Source organism: Notothenia rossii (assembly GCF_949606895.1).
Source record: "Notothenia rossii genome assembly, chromosome: 2".
Taxonomy (NCBI): domain Eukaryota; kingdom Metazoa; phylum Chordata; class Actinopteri; order Perciformes; family Nototheniidae; genus Notothenia; species Notothenia rossii.
The window spans coordinates 71,433,551-71,441,172 of record NC_136904.1 but is presented as its reverse complement, the minus strand read 5'-3'; positions in this window follow the sequence as shown (position 1 = coordinate 71,441,172).

Sequence of the window (7,622 nt, the reverse complement as noted above, 5' to 3'; positions counted from 1 at the left end):
ATGTGCAAAACAGACAAACTAATAAGGCTTTATTTAAACATTAAAGATTACTTAAGTTAAGGTCTTCTTTTGAATAAGAAAAAAACGTTGGGATTATCCACAGATAAATATGAAGTCTGACAAAGTACTTAACGTCCAATATATTGCATAGTTTAGTTTAGGTATCTCAGGTGTAACTAAAGTCTGATTTAAGGGTTGTTTATATTTTCACATTATTAATCAGAATGCAGAGTAAGTAAATGTAGTAATTACCTCTAAATTGTAGTAGAACAAAGTAGTATGCTGCTGTAACAAAAACATTTCCCAACTTGGGATCAATAAAGTATATCTTATCTTATCTTAGGATGATCGATGGCTACTGCCATACAGTATTTGCAAAATTTGCCTCTGAACCTTGACAAGTGCATGTTTCAGGCTTATCAATGAACAACAGGAGGGATTCACAGACATAAGGCCAGCTGTTAAATAAAGCTCTTCTGACCTTAGGTGTCATGTGGGTATATTAATTCACCCATTTATTAAAGATATGTTTTAAATTTGATAACACCACTGTCTTTCGTATCCCCTAAACCTCTAGGGTGTACACGTTTAATACTGGCAACTTCTAATTGTAGGAAATACGAAAACGTCTTATAAAGGGATGTGCCATATAATGTTGCGAAACACACAATAGCCAGCATGCATGTAGTCCTGGGGGAGGGGGGGGGGATGTATGGGCTGGACCCGGGGGCTGGACCAGTCCAATTCCAGTTTTGGAAAGTCTGCCGTGGTTCCATTCCATTTCAAAGAGCTGTTGACGCTCAGCGTAACCTTGTCGCACTGCCACTCCAACATCCAATCACAGGGCTTGATGACTAATCACGGGGTTTGTAAAGCAAAGCGGATGGTGTAGTCCCAAACGATAGCTGGGGATTCTGGGTAGTGTATTGTCTTCGGAAACTGTAGTGTCTAAACTCCTAAAAAACTATTTGTTTCTCTGAATCAAAGGTTAAAAACACAAAAGCATTGTACACAATTTAAACCAATCAATATTGTGTAATTAACAAGGATAAACTGATGTTTTTTAGTGGATGAGTAATGCAGATATCACTGTGTAATCATTTGACAGTGAGGGGAATATATCCGGTTTTATTATGAAAACTTCGAGACCGGAAAAACTGTTTTCACCCACACTAACTTTACATGGAAGCTGCATACACGTTATCCTGACGAGACCTCAGATCATCTTCGTAAATATCTATCAAACTATAGATCCTACACCTCCACTGGACCGGGATTCTTAAAGTACAATATACACTTCTCGCTAATCAAAAAGCATTTTAATGGCCAAACTATTCTACAATTTAGGATTTTCCAGAGAGGGTTATTTGTGAATAAACGAATAAACGGGAGCATGTTGTTTCTTACACGACCACTAGAGGTGCTACACTTTAAAACGTGGCTATGGGTCGTAATAGAGAGGCGAAGTCCCGCCCATCTACTTCCGACCCATGGGACCCCGGAAGCGGAAAATTATACATTGAAGTCAATGGAGAGAGAAAAGTAATATCTCGTTCCCGTTTGAATTGTTCCACGAATGACACATATGATGTTTGTCAAATTAAAAGAACATTTTGCAAGTCAAAAAAATTAAAATGTGTCGTAAAACTGTGAAGTTACACCTTTTTTTGTGTGAAACCGCTCAGTGAACTACAGATCTCTGGTCTCGCACAATACGCATCACCATCACAAAGATGGCCGTCACGTTAGCAAATGTCACCTGTTTCTTTCAGAATGAGGTGAAAAAGTATAAAACGAGGTGAAAATCACTCCAAGTCTGAGCATGTTGAGAGCTGTACATACACGAAATGGGAGTTAGTCGGTTCTGTAAGAGCCAGCATGCGGGCCCGGCTTTAAAAGGTTTCAGTGAGTAATATGAGTGCAATGTTTAACGTTAATGTCAGCTAGCTAACATTAGCTAACAAGGTACACTAACGTATTTTGTTTTAGCAACTAGTTTTCTCCTAAAGAACTTCATGGTCTCTGTGTATGCTGTGGATAACATTAGTGTTCACAAGAACAAGATACACTCCCGTGTTTTGTTTTAGTTGCTCTTCAGATTGACGCGGCCAGTTTTATATCGACTATATGTGTGATCTCCTTTTTACATCTCGTTGTGTCATTTGAGTTTATTTGCTGTGTGTAGATTCAAGGATTTTGGTTATCTTGTCAATTTGTTTGGTTATCTAGGCACAGCTGTGTGTGACTCCCTCTGGTACACTGGTATGTGTTTTCCTAATGTAGAGAGCATTGATTAATTAATAAACTACACACTGACTCTAGATCCTGACCAAATCCTTTTTTGTTGATCAAATGTTTTTCAAAAATGTATTGTATATTATATAACAGCTGCACATCACAGACCGGAGTCTCTGCTACTGTGGACCACGAAGGAGACGATCATCATCCCCATCCCCAAAGACCCTGCATGGCATGGAAATCTCCTCCTCCTGGAAAAATTCTACACCCAGAATATGCTCCCTGTGTTGGCCAGTAGAGAGGAGGACATTTAAATAAACATACTCTTAACACCCTCGGACTCTACGTTGTGTTTCGTATGTGTGATGGGGTGTTATGCAGAGGGGAGGAAAACAGGACACAGCAGATTGGGATTGTGGTGGAGATGCTGAGCAGTTATTTAATTGTTGCATGTAATTATTATTATACTGCGTGCTTCTTAGTTATTCCATCTTTTGCTGTAACATGGATCTGTATGTAACTCTATATTTACTTGTTATCTACCACACTTCCTTCTACACCATACACCATCATTATACATGATGGTGTATATAGGATATATATATTTGTATACATATCTGTAAATTGTATAATTTTATTTTTCGTATTTGGGATTTTTCTTTTGTCCACTCAAATACACTTGGCCCTTTCTCTTTTCCATGTGGAAAATGGCAGCTGCATATTCTGCTTTTCTCATCTGGCTCCCTGTCTGCTCGTCTACAATGAGAGAATTATATAATTAATTACTAATAATCATTTAAACCTGTTATTACCAATATTTCATAAATTCTTCATGTAAACTTAAGAGCACAGCTGTATTTTGAGTATGTCAACTTGGTTCATCTTACTGGGGGGCAGCTACATAGATGTCGGTGCAGTCAACAATCATTTTGCAGTTGAAGGCAGAATTAATTTATTATTGACTCAGAATGAAGCACAACTTCATGTCATACAATACATTGACTTTATTTGTAATTGTGTAAAAAAATATGAGCATTGATTAGCAAGCAGGACCTGCAGGAACAGAGAACGGTGATGGATGGAGCTGGGAAGAGAGAAGAATAAAGAAAACAGATCAACTTTATTATCGGATATTAAAAATTCAATTTCAAAACAAGTTGCCGCTCCTAGAGTTTTCTAGTATGTAAAGATGATTTCACATGACCAATGCAAAATATCACACTCAATACATGTGTGTCTCTGGGGGGTGCATTGTGCCTTTGATGTATATAAATAATATACCAGGGCTCGACATTAAGGACTGCCCGATGGCCCGGGGCCATCTAGTATTTAGCTCGGGCAATGAAGCCTCACCCGCTGGTTGCCCGATCGGGCAATCTATTATGCCAGTATCAAGCAGCTCGCGGATCCAGTAATGAGTGACCCGACAGTAACACTAAACATATCTATAACTAGTTTAGGTAGTTTGAGAGGTAATTAAAATAGCTACGTGTGATATTTTAACCGGAAGTGTGTGTTTTGTCCGCTCACCGCAGCATGTGATCATGCATAGCTGCGTGTCGACGGTGTCGACTCGTCAGAAGCAGCTGATCTCTCTCTCCCGTCAGATTAGACTTCACTCGCGTTTATGTCCATATTGATCAGATCTAGCTAGTTCTAGCTAATGATATGACTACCTGCTTATTAAAAGACACCTAAACAATAAGTGTCGCTATGCAACTGGGTGAGGCCACAAAGTATAGCGCACCATTATGCATTTGTTTACATGCCCACCGGAACCCTGAGGCATAACCAACAGATCAACGCACAATCAACCTATACAGGACATCTCTTTCTCCACATTAAGTGTTAGACATTAGAATTGACTATTCTTGTCTGTCACATACTCTTCTTGTCTGTCACATAAGTGGCGCAACTGAAGCGGTATTGCGCTAAAGGGAAATTATTTTGACCGAAGAAATTTAGATTTGCCGGCTATAACGGGAACTCTGACGTCACCATTTTGTGTGCTTCGCGGATGCGCTCGGCTCCTCTCGACTGCTGCTCGGGTCTGCTCTGTCAGCTTCCGGATGAGAAGCTTCGACCAATTTAGAGTAGATAACATTACAAACATTTTTAACAGGGGCCATAATAGTGTAAATAATGTTTGTTTTGGCAGTTACAACTGAATGTAATGTTTTCTAATTTTTTACATCTGGGAAGGCATTTGCCTTCATCAGATGGAAAGTGTCTTGACCAACAACTTAAGTATTTCTTATAGCTATGCAGGGCATGCAAGCGAGCAAACAAAAACAAGAACAAACAAGTGAAATAAAGAATAAAATTGAAATTGTACAATATAATATTGTGGTGGTTCATCTTATAATTCAGTCGAGAGAATGCACCAGACAGCATCTAAGACCTGCAAAAATCAAAATGTTCTAGGGGGAGGCCCCCCAAACCCTTTGTGCCATTTCGTCCGCGCGCATTTTTCAGGGCAATCTCTATTGGGCTCAGGGCCATCTGTAAATTAGCTTAGATGGTGATTTAAACAACACTTTAAAGTAACAACACTGAATAATTATCTCTTTTAATAATTTTCTCTCAGTAATCACTCAACTACTGTCTTTCCAAAAAACAGATTGACTCACTCTCACTATCATCACAATGAAACACGTCCAGAAGAATGTCATGCAAAGCTGCCTGCCTTCCTTCGACTCTCCCTGAACTGCCTGATATTTTAATGTTCAATGTTAACCATTTGTGCAGATAGCATGAAGTAGAAAAGATCCCTGATGCTAATGTGGCGTTAGCCTACCTCCCGCCCCTTTAGCACCTGGTGAAGGGGCGATAGGCTACTCTTCAAATGTTTCACAAAATACTTACCATCATGACTACTCTTACTGTTTAACATTTTGGTTTACTTTATGTTAAGGCTAATACAAATGACAAGGCTAAGTAATGTAATGTAATGCTAACTAACGTGCTCGCTACTAGCTATGTAGCTAACTTGACTATGTTCCATGCAAAACATGTATATTACATGATATGTTTGGTCCTGGTCCTTTCACCAGACGGGAAGCAATAGAACGAGCAAGTGGTATGATCACTTTTGTGATTACAACCTGGTACAAAGCACACAGGCATCTTGTAAAAGTGAATTTATTGGAGCAATCTCTTATATTTATTGGAGGGAATAAATCAGTTATGAGATCTTCTTCTTCTTCTTTGCTTTAATTGCGAGTTGCAACCAGTCTTGGAGCATTATCGCCTATGACATCACTTACGTGACCCAGAATGCGATTTGGGATTTGTAGTCTTTCTAGTTGCGTATTTTTAATAGTCTTATATTTCAACAGTTTTACGACAAACTGTGACTTTTTTTACATGGAAATTATTGTTTCAGATTGACAAACATCATATGTGTCATTCGTGGCACAATTCAAACGGGATCAAAAGATAACTTTTCTCTCTCCATTGACTTCAATGTATAATTTTCCGCTTCCGGGGTCCCATGGAGGCTCCCGGAAGGGGAGGGACTTCGCCTCTCTATCTATCTGCTTAAACAATCTACCTATAGAGAACCGCAGTGACGCGTCGTAAAACCCGGAAGTAAGTTAGCATTTTTAGCTCTTCCGGTTCCTTCCTCAAAAAGCAATGCATTTTTTCCATAGGGTTTTGGAAAATAGCTCAAAATAAGGTCTGTGGTTGACACAAATTTAAGAGGTAATTGACGTTTTGTTCTACGACATTAAATACATCAGCAGTGACCCCACTGGGGATTTTTGAAGAGTTTACATGTCTGAAAAACGATGGTTGTTACCGAATGGCTGAATAGGACTACAGAAATTGTCGAGGCCGTTGTACGTCATTGCGCCGAACAAGTAAACACTCCCGCTAAGTTTGTTTTCCCCTGTGTTCTGCTTGAAAGCAAGTACCTGCCTATCTTTAGTATCTGTATATCTATATCTGACCATTAGAATCTGTATTTTTGAAATTGTCGTTTTTAACACCGTAGTTTTACAAATTATAGAATAATTAATTACCAGTGTTTTCCAATTTTACTCGGCAGTTCGTTTTGTTGGCTAACGTTAGCTAAAGCTAGCGCTACTAGTTAGCTACGCAATGGTTTGTTGCTTTGCTCCGGGTTGCAGCCACAGGTCTTCACATGAAACGTGCTTGTTCTATCATTTCCCGGCCAATGTTTTCCAAAGGAGAGTCTGGATTCGTGCCATGAGGTAAGCTGACGTTACATTTTTGTCCATGTCACGGTGAAATGTAAATAATGGGTAGTGACTGTATCGCCGTTATAGAGATGGCGCTGCTGAAAAGACCGCAACATAAGTAAAGATAATGAATACATCCTATTAAAACCTGTGTGGCTTATATGATAAGTCTTATTAGTACAAGCAGCATAACGTTTCACCATGTAACTAAAGATTGTAGTCAGGGAAATCAGTTTGACACATTGAACTAATAACAAATCACCTCTGGCTGGCAGAGAACTCTCTGCTCCATAGCTTCTCTTGGACGTAAAATCACATGTTCATTTTACATTTATATTCAATTTAATATTCCATCCCTCACATACTTTTGTATATATAATAACTTATATTTTGTTTTTCTTGTTATGCTGCTGCAACACAAACATTTCCCAAATTGGGATCAATACAGTAATATCTTATCTTAATTAATTAAGAAATATAACTATTATAATTAGTGTAGCAGCTGACACCTATTTTCAATATGGATTAATCTACCATTTATTTCTTTAGTTCAATTTTCATCTATAAAAATGTCAAAATAGTGAAAATGTTCACGAGACTTATCAAAGTGCAAGGTTATATCTTTAGATGTTTTGTTTTAGCCTATGTACTGTATGTCTTAATGCTCTTACAGTATATGTGACGGTGTGACTTCCATGAAACTATATTTTATATCTTCCCAACAGACGAGCTGACAGGAAACCTAACACTCTAACAACCACAACATTGCAAAGGCGAGTAAATGTAAATTAAAAACAATTCACAATTTTTTTATTTCTTCTTCCTTGCAGTGAGGTGAAGCTGACCTTGCACTTGGTGCCAGTAAGGATGTTCCTCACGCAGGCTGAATGTTTCTCCTTCCTTACTGACACAGAAGCCCTTGATTTGCAATGCTTCACTAATTGTCATTTCCCTGGCTCTGTAGGGACACTTTACCTCCAGCACAGTGGAAGACCCTACCAGACCATCCGGAGATGCCCCCAACAATCCTGATAGGGAGAGCCACAAATCTGACTCATGGACCTGCATCTGAGTTGCAGTGGTGAATGCCCTGACGCCCTCACATTCATTCATAGTCCCCCACTGTACAGACACAACACCATCAAGGGCCTGTTGTTGCCCTAGCACCCTGGCAATAAA